Consider the following 16,820-nt stretch of genomic DNA (forward strand, 5'->3'; position numbering starts at 1 on the left):
AAATGCTATAAGCTAAAGGAGGAGTCAAAATTCAAATACGTTGACAACAAAAGTGTCGAAGACGTTTGGAAGACGGAGATGAAATTTTATGATTATATTAGATTGCTAATTAATAGGTTTTGATTTTGGCCATGAGGGGTATTACCAAAAATCAAACGGAATCATTACGGAAATCCATCGCTCCCATAGCTTCATTATTTGTTTTTGACTTTTAAAGTAGAAATTGGATTCATGAATCTAAATTTTAGAGGATATGCAATTTATGAAGAGATTCTCTTTTCTTGAAAGGATGATATTCTTTATCATTTGTAAATGGATTGTTTACATTAACTGAGGATATATACATAAAAACCAAAAATAAACTCTACCAAATCAAAATCAAACCCAATTCTTGAATCAAACATGTATATACGCAATTTTGATACCTGTAGAATAATTTGACCTCTCCTTCCTCCTGGAATTCGAGTCCCTCAATGAGTCCCATTTGATCTAAACACATGTTTAATCACTACCCAAAAAAAAGAAAGAAAAAGGCCATAGACTACGAATTTGATTCATGGATATTGGTCCACTTAGCCACGATTATTCGTGTGCATTGCGTTCAGCGATGGTGCAGAGACAATTAAAGATTACGTGCCCATAGGTACAGTAACTATTGGCCCCTTGCTCACGTTTCACAACATTCATGAGACCCTTAGGCCTTAACCCCGGTATGTGTCCCCACCATCATACAAACATCTCACGAATAGACCTGACAAAATACCGTGTTGTGATATGTTCGTTTTGTATATTTTGTCATAGAACATTCTCTGACAACATACCTGACCAACATCTATGGACCATTCTCTATTGTGACAACAAGGCTGCTTTACATATAGCAGCAAATCCAGTGTTTCATGAACGTACAAGACATATAGAGATGGATTGTCACTATATCAGGGATAAGATCCAAGATGGTTCAGTGAAGACACGATTTGTGAGTTCTGGAAATCAATTGGCTGATGTTCTGACTAAAGCTCTTGGCAAGGAAGACTTCATGCTTATGATTCGCAAGTTGGGCGTGCAAGATATCCACTCTCCAACTTGAGGGGGGGTGTTAGAAAGTAGAGCAAAATTAGCTTGGTATAGCTGTCAACATTCAACACATTCATTCTATATCATCACAATTAATTCTATATAATTAGGCATTAATAGGCCACGAATAGATTTCCTTTTTGTATCCTAGAATCAAGCTATATCTTTGTATATATGATATACAGATCAATACAACAATTATCACTTCCTGAAAATCTGTCTCTGTTGTTTTTCAGGTCTAACCTTTCTTTTGTATGTACAAGAGAAAGTTTTAAGTAGCCACACTATCACAATCAAGTTTTAACTTCACTTCATCAAGGCAGGCTTTAAGATGTTGAAGTTCTTCCATGTCTGCGAAACTCCCCGCCTGACATGTCCCAAATGTATCTTATTTAGTCACAAAAATAGTGATACATCTATAAGAATTAAAGAGATTTCAAATGATAGAAGATATTTGTGTTATAGTATAGCAACTGTCAACAAAAAAACAATGGCAGTAACATATTCCAATGTTAACCTTCTGAAATGCCTAGTATCTTGCCTGTTTCATTATGTTCCTTGGGTGCCTTTCAGCTGAGAGAAGTTCATCACGGCTGCCAGTAGATGAAGAAATCTCCATATACACCTTGCAGAGTTCCAAGGAGGATTTCGCAAACTTTTTAAACCAGTCTCTATCTTTCCACAAATCAGATCCCTGAAAATACTCCATGTGATTATAGCATTCTAAAGAATATGTGATTGAAATTATAACTGGTTTTGAGGGTTTAAGTAACCATGAACCAAACAAAAGGAGACATAATCAAGTTAACAAATAGAAAACGCATCATTGTTTATATTCATCACAATATGCAATACATTTTCTACACTGAACCACTGATGAGGACCATCACATGTTTAGTATGATTTTTTCTATTTACTGTGTATTTTGTTGCTAAGCATGTGTTCCACTTGCGTTCAAAACACACATTCTTTCTCGGAAAACTCAATATCCAGACAAGAGAATGAGATCTATGTGCCTCACACTTAGAAGAAGCATAGTATAGTGGAATGGTATCATCTGGGTTTATGGGGGATTAGTTTTCAATAGCAGAATTATAGATATTATAATCCAGTTGGCAGCTTAAGAACTTCCCCACTCAAGTAGAGAAAACACATTCCTAACAAGCTTCTCCTATTTGTGCATAATTTTTTTGAAGAAGTAAAGAAAAAAAAAAAAAAGAAGAAGAAGTGACCCAGCACTAGAGACCTGGTATGATCTGACTTGCTTTAACCAAGCTTCTCTGCACATTGAGATGTCTCCTTTCATTTTTTGCCATCTAGCATACAAGCCCCAAATATCTGTTCCATTTCCACTCCGAACTATCTACATACACAAAGAAAAACATAACATCTGTTGTCAGTGTAATCTGCTAATCACCCAATGTCTTTAACTAAGATAAACAGTTCGAAATAATGAGACCATCATTTATAACTCCAGACTAGTTTAAATTTAGGGCCGGTGTTAGGACAGATTTGAGGGAAAAGTTGGAAAACTTCTTGTAGTGCTTTAATATTTGCACCCGTTTGCTTCGAAATCAAAATATGTATTCTTCGCCCTTAAGTTTATTTTGACATCATGCAACCAGCCCAACTACTACTTTTTTCTGTTGTACAAATGCTCATAAAAAAAACTGTGAAAATAGATCTTGCACAAATATTCAAAAGTATTTGATTGCCCCATCTCATTCAACAAAGGAAGGGAAAAAATTAGCAAAATAGAGAGAGAGAGATAAGAAATGGCGACATGTGTGTGTGTGTAATATACCAGAGATTTAGGATTCATATACAAGAAATTTTAACACCATAGTCGCTTTTTATTTTAACAAAAGGAAAAAAGTTGAACTTAATTGTAGTAAATGAACAAGATTGTCTTGAATGAAATCTCATTAATTGAAACCTCCTAGTTGAATCTTCATGTTGGACCCTTCAGTTATGCAGAGAACCCATATATCAAGGGATCAATCATAATATAAAATAGTGATTGCCGACATCCTAACAACTAAGCTTTTAAAGTAGTTGTGAATCAAAAAAAATATAAATGAACAGAAGCAGCAGTGTACTAGGGCTGGGACATGATAAATTAGTGCAACCGTCACGACTGCTTGATACCACAAAGTTTGCGTTGTTTTTAGTAGAAAACTATACACATATTTGAATTACGGAAGCACAAGTAAAAGTGAAATGCAACTGTTGTAGAACTTTTCCAAGGAACTCTACTAAGTGCTCAGCTTCCCGAGATTTTCCCACCTCAGATGCTGCATTTGTGGTCCCACAAATGAGAAAGTTATCTTCATCATCAGTCATTGCAGAATTAGTAGGTGAAGCCATGCTTTCCACCTCTGTCATAATTCTTTCCAATAACTCAGCATCAATTCTCTTATTATTAGTAAGATCCAACACCTTCCGTGCAGCTTCTAGAGCCTATAAGAAATAATAGACAATAAAAAAGCCAAGAAGTGATGAAAGAATGGCATAGACTGCCTAGGATGATCTTGAGCAGTGAACAGCACGTAGACATTATAGACCTTATATGAAGATTTGCTTGATTACTTTCTAACTACCACTTTTTCATATTTATTTTAACTTTTTAAGTTTTTTTTTTCTTTTGCAGTTCATACAGTATCCTATGCGATCATCCAGAAAAGCTAAGACTTGCACACACCACCAAGCATATATCTCATGTGAAAATATATATGCCACTTCTTTGGAGGAAAGCACTTGCCTGAGCAACATTGCCAACATCTAAAGCAACATGGCTGTAGTTCTCCCACAGTTGATAGCTGTTTCGTCTGTCGCCAGGCATAGAAAGTGTCAATAAATAAAATGAAGTAATGATTTTTTTTTTTTGGGGGGGGGGGGGAGAGAGGGAAGTGATTGACAGTTTTATTAATGGAGAAGGAACGAACTTGAACTTCAGTGCTTCTCTAAATGCAATGAAAGCTTCTTTTCTCTTCCCTTTTATCATATGCCTGCATAATAGAAAATTACACAGTAGCACCAGACCAAAGATATAAAAACAGAAAACTCACCTTCAAATAGATTTATACAAATAAGGACAAGAGCCCAGGCCCAAAAATCAAATGAAGCAGGTCTGACTCCAAATTTTAATGCAAAATGACTAAAATGCTCAATTTAATGAAAAATTTACGCACATGCCATTGAGTGAATCAAATACCCAATACCTGGGCCGATTATCAAATCAGAAACCCCAAAACAGTAGCAGAGAGTATCGTTCCCAAATCTGAAACCCTACAATTTCGAAATGGTATCAAATCAGTAGCAGAAGTCAAATTCGACGAAGAACTAACCCAAGAAATCAAGTCAACATACTCTCTGTCTTGATTTCCAGCAAAACAATCGGTAAGTTTGGTTAGATTTTGAATCTCGTTCATGGTTTTTGCTTCAATTTCATGAAAAATCGGTAGCGACATTTAAAACGATCTCAAAAATGCAGGTTTTCATCTTTGAATCATAGTGAATGCGAAGGTGGGTCGGAGGTGGGTTCTGCGGCGGCCGGAGAACCAGCCAAGGAGGTGGGAGGAGGGGGGTTTGGGGTTGGGCAAGGTGGCGGAGGAGTGGATCGATTCGACCCGGAGGGGTGTAGAAGGAGAGGGAGGAAAAACAATTTATAATTCTTACTCCGATTTCGATCTGAATCTATCACTGTTAAATATCTCTATATCAATGCCGGAATAAGAAGAAGTCAAAATCTTCCTGCTTATTTTATTAATTCCTTGTTGCTATCTGCTAATTGATTTGTCTGTTTCGCCGATATCTGGTTTTGTTTTGTTATTTTAATTAGAGCAGAGTTCAGGGTTTTTGTCACCATTTATTTTTGATGGGTAATAGTCTTCATCATCATTTGTTTATATGATAGGAGCTTAAAATCTTAAATGAGTGGGGCAGGTGATGTCTGAAATTATTAGTAATTTTTTTTGATGCTGAAGCCACCCCACGTTCTTTTTTATATTCAAATCTCAAACTATCAATTTTGATGTATTGTCTAGTGTGCATTGAATCGAGTTATTAATGTTGAAGATATGTAAAATGGTTTGCATTTAATCTGATGTTTTTGTCGTTTAATCTGATGTTTTGTACTCAGGTTTGATGAATATGCCTTCTAAATTTTAGATGCATGGATGATCATGTAGAATATTTATAATGAAGGGTTATTATGGGTTTTGCTATTGTTAATGGAATAGATGGGTGACTGGTTGTTGTTTTCCTGGATCTGCTACTATTATTGATCTGCTACTATTCAAATTCAATTGATATGCTACTGTATAGTTTATGTCAATGATATGGTTTTCAGTTGTTGGATTTGCTACCATTATTGATTTATTACTACTCAAATTGAATTGATATGCTACTATATATTTTATAGTTTATGTCAATGATATGATCTGCTACTGTTCAGTGATATGATCTGTTATTATGATATGATCGGACTGCTTTCAAAGATATGATCTGCTACTGTTCAAATTGAATTGATCTGCTACTTTATAGTTTATGGTTTATGTTAATGATATGATATCCGTTGTTTATGGTTTAAATTGGCTACTGCTACTGCTCCTGCTACCGAAGTAGCAGGATTGACGAGTGCAGTAGCAGGATTAGGCAATGCCGAGTGTAGTAGCAGAACATGAGTACAAGTGCAGTAGCAGAAGTGGACGAGTATGAGTGCAGTAGCAGAAGTGGACGAGTAGCAGGATTGACGAGTGCAGTAGCAGAAGTGGCTACTGCTACTGCTCCTGCTACCGAAGTAGCAGGATTGACGAGTGCAGTAGCAGGATTAGGCAATGCCGAGTGTAGTAGCAGAACATGAGTACAAGTGCAGTAGCAGAAGTGGACGAGTATGAGTGCAGGAGCAGAAGTGGACGAGTATGAGTGCAGTGAGCGCAGTAGCAGGATTAGCGATGCCGAGTGTAGTAGCAGAACACGAGTACAAGTGCAGTAGCAGAAGTGGACGAGTATGAGTGCAGCGAGCACAGTAGCAGGATTGACGAGTGCAGTAGCAGGATTAGGCGATGATGAGTGTAGCAGCAGAACACGAGTACAAGTGCAGTAGCAGAAGTGGACGAGTATGAGTACAACGAGCGCAGTAGTAGCAGGATTAGGCGATGACGAGTGCAGTAGCAGAAGTGAATGAGTGCAGACGTGCAGTAGCAGAATACAAGTACAAGTGTAGTAGCAAGCAACGAGATTTGAACAAAAAAGAGTTTGTATTAAAGGAAATAATTAAGATTTAGTTATCCATGCATGAAGATTAGAATTGTAAATGTCTTATTGACACATGACAACAAAGTAACATAAATAGATTATTCTCAGAAAAAAAAAAAAAAAAAAAAAAGTTAACATAAAAGAAGTCAAAAAAAGAAGTAATTATTGGTAAAAAAGTAAATTAACTCATGACATGTGGCAAGTGGAGAGCAGATTGTCCTTATTTGTAAGATTACTTTTTATATATAAGGATTAGAAGTCAAAAGAAGTAGTTAAGGGTAAAAAAGTAAATTAACTCATGACATGTGGCAAGTAGAGAGCAGATTGTCCTTATTTGTAAGATTTAGTCCTTATTTGTTTAATTCAATCTTTAAATGATGTATTTGTTAAGTAATCTTTGGTCAATAACTTATATGTAATTTGTTAAAAGAAATAATCCTAATAATTATAAGAATCCTAATAATAAAAGCCTAGATTTATTTGAACTACTTTCCAAATCTTGACTTCAAATATTCTGCTTGTATTCTTCATCATTCTCCCCCTGTTGAAAGACTCGACTCCGGCGAGTTAAAGGTGTAGAATCCCTGCCCGAAACCACCAGGCTCAATCTGAAACCATTTTGACATAAGAATGTGAAGAACTTTCCTCTTGGTTGCATCAGGTGTCTTGACCGTCCTCCTCCTGTATTCGTCCCTGTCAACTGTCCTCATAGGCTGCAATACAACCTTTTTCTTGTTAAACAGAAAAGAATTTGGATTTTCCTTTCCACAGTGGTGCACACCTCGATCAGATAACCGCGGTCTTCCCAGAAGAACATGTGCTGCCTTGTATGGCTGCTCTGGAAGTTTGAGGCAATCAATGGCAGAACTTGAGACAGCAGCTGCACTTGAAGCTTGAGTTGTAGGAGGTGCTAGATTGTGTCTAACAACAGAACATAATGAATTATCTAAGTCTCCGTCTAGATCAGATTGCTCATAAGTTCCGTAGATGAAGGTACTGTCATCCCCACCTCCCTTTTGGTGCTCCGTCTCTTCTTTGTCACCATTGTTGGTGTTTTGGACTATAGTATCTTCTTTTTTATCTGCCTTCTTAGTTGGGGAAACTGTCCCATGACCTTCTAGTTTTGTGAGCCGAGCGTCCATTGAGTCAAGTTGTTCCACAATCTTCAGCAACAAAACATCTCGTTGATAGTCAGTCAGACGACCCTTGAAGTTTTTCCCTGATCGTGTAGCCATTGGAGCAAACTGGTTTGTTTACAGACGGCGCCAAAATGATGCAGGACAAGTAGCAAAAGAACTGCAATACTAGGGTTTATTTGCAGCAGTCTTGATTGTTAGAAAGAAAAGGGTTTTAGAATAATAAACTTAAGAAGAAAAGGGATAAAACTACTAGCATCACACCAGTAGGGTTTCTAGGCATCACACCCAGAGAACTTAGGCATCACACCTAAGGTTAGGTTGCATCACACAAACCTGGAGAGAAGCAACAGCTTTCAATTTTTATTAACTCAAATCTGCCAATAAACGACTACAAAGGCCTCTATATATAGGGAGGCTAAGATAATTCTAGAATAACTAGGAATATCCTTAAAGAATCCTAAAGAAATAATCCTAATAATTATAAGAATCCTAATAATAAAAGCCTAGATTTATTTGAACTACTTTCCAAATCTTGACTTCAAATATTCTGCTTGTATTCTTCATCAAGAACACATACAAACAGGCGATATTATTCCATGCCTCCCCATTTTCAGGATCAAGCTGAACAGCCCGTGTAAAGCCATCTAGTGCCTTCTCAATATCCCTATCCGGTAATATTGAATAGCCACTCAGCAAAAAGTTCAAAACTTGCAAGATAAGACAAAGGTAAAACGGCGCATGATGCAATATCACTCTTACCATTGTGATACATGATTGTGTGTGTGTGTGTGTGTGATCAAAAAATTAAAATAATAACTGAACCAAATAATATAACGGTTTATGGATCAAATAAGTTACCTTTAATGCAGCAGCCCCTAGGGCGAACCAGCCATCAGGATACAGAGAATTCAAGGCCATTGCAGACTCCCTGAATATGACATACAGAATATCATCGTCCATTAATATCGTTAATGAGTTATAAAGTTTCACTTTTAAAAGAAAAAGAAAACGAGAACAAGACTACTAAACAAGAGTTGTGATGATTATCAACCAAACAAAATCATATCTAGGAAGCAGGGAGAATGAGGAAGGCTTCAAAGATAAAATACCACAGAAGTTTTGATGTTCTATATTCCCCCCTGTTGTATGCACTGCGTGCAAGAGACCGCTGTCACATAGAACAAGTACAATTAGGAAAACTCTATAGAAGTGAACTGAGAAAGATTTATGAGCAAATAGTCGGATGGGATCACCTTAGCCCGAGCCGACCTATCGTTTGAGACTTCTAGGGCTTTTTCAAAGCAGGCATCATCATCAGTAACGTCACCCAACGAACACCTACAAAACTTTTTCAAGTAAACAATATGGTTTGCTCTAAATTCTTTCATTCACATATTATAGATTTGTGGGTGAATGAACCTAGAAAAGAGACACTAAGCAAATGACTATTCATATGTAGTGATGCATCACACACAAGAATGGTGGATGTAAATAAAATAGCAACCCATACTAAACTGGAGATTAAAGAAAAACTAAACTTTTTCAAATACAAATAATTCTTTTGCGTACAAAAGTTGAAAGGAAGCCCAATACATACCATAACCTGGGGTCATTAGGTGTTTCAGAAAGCCGTGTCTTGATCAGTTCAACAGCTGCTGCTTTTTTCTCCAATAGGCTGTTTTTAATATGATGTCTCACATGACTTAATTTGGAAGGGAAGCATGAAAATGAAAAATAATACATAAAAGAGAAATTGAGTTTTTCAATATGTTGCTTCATACCTATAGCAGAATATTAGATTATCCCATAATTCCAAGTCCTCAAAAATTTTGACTGCCTCTCCTATCAGACCACAGCGAACACAAAGTTCACCGTATTCCCTAAAATGGAACGAGAAAAATAACAGCAAGCACCGTAAATAAGAAACAACAAGAGAATTAAAAAAACATTTGTAGAGCAAAACAAACCCACTATAAAAATCAAAAGTCAACAAAAGATGAAGTAATACTTCCGCAAGGCTGAAACTGTAGGGATATAAATCCCATAGCAGAAAGGAATCCTGACTGCCACTCCTGGAGAGGGATCGTTGATGCCCTGAACCTGAAATAACAATTTTTTCTGAGTTTCTACTATAAAATAAACTTCCAACAACTAACTGAGAATTTTGAACCACTTGAGCTGGAACAATATCACCCCAAGCACTGATAGTTCAAAGTCAAATATGCATTAAGAGAAGCAGATATCAGAAGAGTGCTCGATCCATCAAACCACTTAAAGTACATGTCTTTGAATAATACTTAATTTCTGTGTGTTTTATGTATATGAATACAGTGCTTAGCTAACTGCACAGCTGGTAATTATAATTTAGCATGTATAAGCCATACTAAAAAGAATGTAAATCAAGCAAGTGAGTATGAATAATTCAGGAAATATAGATTCAAGTTTGCCTAACATTTGCCAATAAGAAAGAGCATCTAAAGTACTTAGGAGAGCTTGCCTCAAACCCTGTGTTGTTGCCTTCTAACATTTCTAAGCTACTAATTAAAATGGAATTCTAAGACTTAAAAAATTCACCCAAGCTGGATATATTTAGAAAACAAGAAAGTTAAGCACTGAATGAAAAGCAGAAAATATCCATGATACAGCTTCATAACTTCAATAAAGATGCCAGATCATACCAATGTTTCCATCATCATCAATGCACGTTCCTTTGTGTGACTACGTCTCGACTCCCACCGAATACGTAGGACATCACAGCATCGTCGTATCTGATGAAGAGAAAAAAATTATGTGAATTAAAATTGATATAAATTTAAGAACAGCAATAAACCAGTTAAGGATAAGTTCTAGGCACACACCTTGCAGGTCATGATTAAAGATACCACAAAGCAACCATATTTCAGCATGAGTCATTAAACGTATGCATATCTACATAGGGTATATGCTCATTTCAGATTATCCATGTTTCCGTGCCTTGTACTTGTAAAACACAACTTACATGAGCTATACTCCATAGTGAGTCAGCGACTAAATCTATGTCCAACAAATCAGAATGGAACTAAAGTCACTTTGTCAGGAACTCAGTTTGTCAACCAATACTACCACTCAATGCATTATGTTTCAGAAAGATACAGCTTAGGAGGCATTCCAAATAGTCTTTTCATACCAACCAAGTTATTTCAAGTTTCAAACCTTAGCTATAATTATTGATCTGAGAATGATAAAACACATCGAAACTAACTTAAATGAACAATTCATAAAAGAATATATATACATTTTTGTAATACCTCCATTGTCTTACCCACCACAAAAGTTCCGTTCTATCCAGATTCAAACTTTTACAATATGAACCAACATTTATTACCGTCATCAGAAAGAATCTAAAAGTGACAAAACATAGGGAAATTTAAATATTATACATACAATAAAATATATTCAAGGAAATCAATACTTACAATAAAATATGATGATAGCTAAGAATCAATTGCTTCGATGTATGGAGCCATTTCCCATCCTGAAAAATAAAAATTTGGGTTGTTTAATAATCAAAAGTAGGTACTCAAATATATTAGTATGATAAATTAATGTGCGCGAAGAACAAAATAACAAAATAATTTTAAATGATAGCTAAATTCAATCTAGAATGTTATACCAATGTGGCCAACATATTGTTTTGATAACTTTACCAGGTATACAACACATTTCTAGAGAAAGGATCCTCAAGAATATGAACCTGAATAAGTTTTACAAATTCACTTGTATTCCTAGATACAAGGTCACCTTCTCAATGGTAGATGTCTGTGGTTCCTTGCACCAACAAAAGCTAAAACTTTGCATTTAAGTAAATTTGTATTTCTGTCAAAGGTACAATCTAGAGCTACATGCCCCATTCAGAAACTTGATGACAAATCAATACAACTACTGTAGTGAACTCTTCTGCTCACACCCATTCATACAAATGCAAAAATATATCAAAATAACTTACTCTGCATGTCATCATGTCGCGTGCTCTTCTCAATTAGAAGGCATTTAGCCAGGATCACTGCCTGCTGGATTGCACTCAAAGGGTCAGCAGCAGTACCACCAACTTGAATGCCGTCTGATATAACTCCAGACTCGCTCTCACTCTCTACCAATCTTGGAGTCAATAATATATCAGAAGCCTCATGGGACTCAGATGGATGCTTAGATATATCATTTCTGCCAATAGAATTGTATCTATGAGGGCCAGGGCTTTCAGAGGAACAGAGAGCCCCACTCTTTGATGAAGTTGTGTTTGCTAAAAGTACCATTTGTGCCTTTGGTTCAACCTTTACCAAAGAAATGATGTCCAAAGGTAAGAAGTGAATCTGAGCGTAAATAATAAAGATCTCCACACATTCAACATTACCTGATGTATGGTACGGAAGCCAAGAACCCCGGTAACTGAAAGCTTAACACCAGCTGCTACTTCAGCTGATTCAAAATGCAACCTGATACCAGACAGTTAACCCCAGCTAAAATTAAAGAAGGGATCATAAAAGTATGAGAAAAACCTATTCAGCCTCTCATTATTTATCAGATGGCTTTGTTGTAGATTACAAGATAGTAGAATCATATCAACCAAAAGCCAAAAAGAAATCCCCATGACACTCGGCGGCTCACCTGCATGAATCAACACGTGCATAGATGTATTCCATCATTCCAGCTTCCAGATGAATCACTGAGACGAGTGTCGATCCCTCGCCATTACGCAAATCGTTACCCCAATAACTTGTTACTTTCTCCAACGTACCAAAATGATTCAAAGTTTCACTTGTAAAGACATGCAAAAGGTTGAACAGAGATGAAGACCGCTCATTGAGAATGCGCTGATGGAGAAAGGTGACCCTAGCGAGCCCAATTCTCATCTACATCTACATAAGGTGGAGTAGAAAGGCCATCATTTTTGCAAAACAATGAGCCCCAATTTTCACATTCCATCCTCATTTTGGGTTGCTTGGCAAGCCAATCTGAACAGCTGAATATGCTGCTGACTAGCATTAATCCCTTTGATAAGAGGGTAGCTTTCACAAATAGTGACACAAGCTTTCCCCGAAACAGCACGATACAAAGTCTCCAAGTCAAAACTGCAGAAGAAACTGTATAAATGACCTTAACGGAATTGAGTAAGTATGCTCACATACTCCCATCTAACTTTCCAGATGATCCACACGGTAAAAGCTAACCAACACTGAATCCACCTACAGCACCTTATCAGAAACCAACTCACTAAACACTTGTCCCAACCAAGTACCAAATGTCGTGATTTGAGCCAAGTTTACTCTATAAAGATAAGTAAACCAAACAAAGGCCCCATTTTCCACGGGCAAAGGAATAGCACATGCTCCTATGTTTCAGGGTAAACCTTACAAAGAAAGGAAAGAAGAGAAGGTACACAGTAGATATAGCACTGGAGGAGCATCACCGTATGTGAGAAATATGCATGCTTGGATTGAATAACAAGTATTAAGCAAGGGACCACAATAGTACCCTGATCTTCCCAACAAATACCACTACTCATACTGCCAAATAAAGCTTCTCATATGTTCCCAATATGGTAAAGAAATCGCATTTTTTTAAATATAGTTACTAAGTTATAACACCAAGCTAGTTTTGGAAATGCCGAATTTCGTGCCTATATTAGCAAAATCAGAGCAAAGCATAAATAAATTGACAAAATGTGAAACGGCAAAATAAATAAAAAGAGAGAATACCTGAATATTATAGACCTTTCCAAGCAAGTCAGAGCCAGCAGCCATAAGCTGATTCCGCGCCCAATTGTTCCGTTCATCACATAAGGGCACTTCCAGTGGCAACGGACACCTTGGCAGACCCAAAGGTCTAGGGTTTCAAAATTCCCAATTGAAACCGAAAATTAGAAATTGAAAAAGAAAAAAGAAATATAATTTCATTGAACTCGGACTCGGACTCACCCGGTTAGGTTAGACTGAGTGAAAGCAAGTAAGGCAGCTACGGCAATGCAGAGTACGACGACGACTCTATAGGCCTGGTCCTTCCCATTATCCTCAGCTTCTTCGCATATGAACGACTCCACGCGGCGGAGCAACTCGGAGTAGACTCGGTCGGCGTCGTGGTCGCCTAGCGAGTCGGAATCGGTGAGTTTGAAGACGAGCCGGTTTGCGTCGGCGGAGGTGAGGGCTTCGAGGTATCGGCCGGACTCGATGGAAGTGAGGAGGGCGGAGATTAGAGGGGAGAGGGGGTGAGTGGGCGAGGTTTGATCGGACGGTTGTTCAGGATCGGACGGCGGAGGAGGAGAGAGGAAGGTGCAGCGGAGGAGACGGAGCTCGTAGCCGCGGAGGATAGCGAGTCAAAAAAAATCCTTGAGCGGGAAAAGTTTCACTTTTTCCCCTACTTCACTGGAAATAAGTTTCCATATTTGTGCTTATCGAACACAAGAAAGAAAAGAGTTTCCTTTCCCGGACTCGGGTAGGTAAATTGAAGTTGGTGTTTTTTTTTTTTTTAATATCCTCCATTTGTAGGCTTTTCTGTTACACCCATCAAAAGAAGCTTCAGTTGGTTAGAAAGAAAAAAGATCTCTAATTTGGTATGCAGTTTCATAGTGACTATTTCACACCCGCTTTCGTCCGAAAATGGAAATAATATGAAATCTATTATAAAAAACAATCATACAGATGGGTTGTTATGAATACATGCTTGTATCAACCAACCGAAATAGAGATAACAAAGTGAACAAACAAACCTACGCTACAGTTGTTGATAAAGTTCAAAGTAAGCTTGCTAGTTGGAAGGGCAGAATGTTAAACTTGGCTGGTAGACTCACACTCATTAACTCTGTCACTTCTTCTATGCCTGTGTATGCTATGCAAACTGTGAAAATTCCTGCTTCTGTGTGTGATACTTTGGAACAATTAAACAGGAATTTTCTGTGGGGTGACTACAATGATAGCAGGAAAATTCATCTTGCCAATTGGGATTTAGTTTGTAGACCCAAGATATTTGGAGGTCTAGGAATAAAAAGGATTAGACAAATGAATAGGCAATGCTTGCTAAGATTGGGTGGAGGATGACTCAAGGTGATGGGGGTTTGTGGAGCAAGGTTCTTCATCAAAAGTACGTCAAAGACACTCCTCTTCTCCATGCTAATTATTCTTGTCCTTCTAGGAGCTCTAGCACTTGGAGAAGTATTCTCCATGGTGTTCAATTGTTGAAGAAAGGGTTAATCTGGCGAATTGGTGATGGGGCTACTGTTAATTTTTGGAATGACAATTGGACATCTGATGGACCTTTGCTTCAAAACATTGCTGATACGACTAATGTCAATCTTGACACCAAAGTTAATGAGTGTTGGAGCGATAGGGAATGGAATTTGTACTTTCTCAAGATGCATTTTAGTGATGATATTATTAATAGAATTGTTAAAATACCTGTTGGTTTGGAGGGTTGTGGTCCTGATACGATAATTTGGAAGGGTACTAGTAATGGTCACTTCACTGTGAGATCTGCTTATCATATTATTTTGAATGAAGAACACTTTGAGGAGTTCCCTTGGTATTTCCTGTGGAAACTTCCTATTCCTCCTAAGTTGAAGACTTTCCTTTGGCTGTTTTGTCATGGTAAGGTTCTCACTAATGTTGAAAGAAGCAAAAGGAGGTTGACCACAAACTGTTACTGCCCTGTGTGTCATGATCAACCTGAGACCCTTATTCACCTTCTCCGTGATTGCCCTGTTGCTAAGAGAGTGTGGAGTCAAATCATATGCATGGACTCTATTTCAAGAGCTATGCAGCTAAACTGGTATGGATGGTTTTTTGCTAATACTCATTGCAAGAAACCTTGCTATGGCAATCTGAATTGGTGTACTATCTTTGTGTATACATGTTGGTACTTATGGAAATGGAGGAACAAATCGGTTTTTGACAATGATTTTCATTTCCCATTTAATCCGGGCAAGGTGATTATTGATGCAGCTAAAGAATGGATGTCTGCAAATGATACTATTACAAGGAAATCCAAGAAAACTATTATTGGTATGTTTTGGATTAAGCCCCCTACAGACTTTTACAAATTAAATGTTGATGGTGCTAGGCAACAAAATGGTAATATTGCTGCTGGTGGTGTGTTAAGGGATCACACAGGTTGGTGGATTTCTGGTTTCACCGCAAATTTAGGTTGTGGTTCTGTTTTGCAGGCTGAAGCGTGGGGCTTATTGATTGGGTTAAAGATGGCTTTTGCCTCCCAATGCCATCATCTTTTGGCTGAGTGTGATTCTGAGGTCCGGGTGAGTTTAATCAATCATGGAGTGGATGAGTTACATCCTCTAAAAACAATCATTGATTGCTGCAATTCTTTGAGAAGACAGTTCTGGAGTTGTGAGATAACACATGTTTATAGGGAAATTAACCAGGTTGCTGATGTGCTTTCCAAGGCTGGTTTGGACGCTGACATTGGAGTGCATTTCATGGAACAACCTCCTCCACAAGTGATGCCTTCCTTAGTTCCTTGCTTGATGACTTGTGTGAAAGTCCTAGATTTAGGAATGTAGGAGGGTGTATTGTATTTGGATTTGTGCAGACTTTTTTTAAATGACAGACTTTTTGAAAAGTCCACAGACTCTTTAAAAAGTTGATAGACTGTTATGGATTTCTTAAAACCATTGATTTTAGCAACAGACTTTTATTGATTCATGAAAATCTATATACTTTATTATGAATGACTTCTACAGATTTCCTAAGATGTACAAAATATAAAAATAAAAATAAAAAAAAACAAATAAAACAAAAGCAGCCCAAATACAAAACAAAATAATAACTTGTTGTCTCTTCAATGCTCCAGTATCTTCTAATAGAAATTGACTCAAATAAATGATTCTTAGTCTGTCTAGGAGTTTGTTCTCATTTCTAATCTCCCAACAACATAAATATACAATATAGATCACTTGATGTTTATGGTTAATTATTCTCATCAATTTTGTTTTCGCCGATTAACATATATTATAGCAATATTGGTCAATGTCTTGATCTACAATCAATCAATTGAAATTCAATTGTTCAACATTTTTTTGAACCATAAAATAAATTCAAATTAATGAGAATAATTAATTAATAAGATAAATGGTTCAAGGTCTTAGGGTTAGACCACAATATTTGAGTTTTAGGGTTTCATAAATCATTTTTATTTCTATTAGGATTCGAAGTATCACAATTGAAAAAAAACAAAAAACAAAAGCAAAAATCACATTCAACAACTACAATGAACATGTTGGGTATCAAAAAAGGTTGATATCATAAAAGATTAGAGAAAAGACAAAAAATTAAGAAAGAGAGATGATGAAGGACGAACTTCTTC

The 16,820-nt window shown here is 37.1% G+C and overlaps 1 long non-coding RNA gene and 1 pseudogene across 1 annotated transcript; one reads left to right on the forward strand and one right to left on the reverse strand.

Moving 5' to 3' along the window:
* Positions 1–1,333: 1,333 nt before the first annotated feature.
* Positions 1,334–13,818, reverse strand: LOC112199776 (annotated as a pseudogene).
* On the forward strand, positions 4,274–4,885 carry LOC121050565. Its single transcript, XR_005803484.1, has 2 exons — positions 4,274–4,473; positions 4,568–4,885. It is a non-coding gene; the product is annotated as an uncharacterized LOC121050565 (long non-coding RNA).
* Positions 13,819–16,820: the final 3,002 nt, after the last annotated feature.

The sequence above is a fragment of the Rosa chinensis genome, chromosome 1 (assembly GCF_002994745.2).
Source record: "Rosa chinensis cultivar Old Blush chromosome 1, RchiOBHm-V2, whole genome shotgun sequence".
NCBI lineage: Eukaryota > Viridiplantae > Streptophyta > Magnoliopsida > Rosales > Rosaceae > Rosa > Rosa chinensis.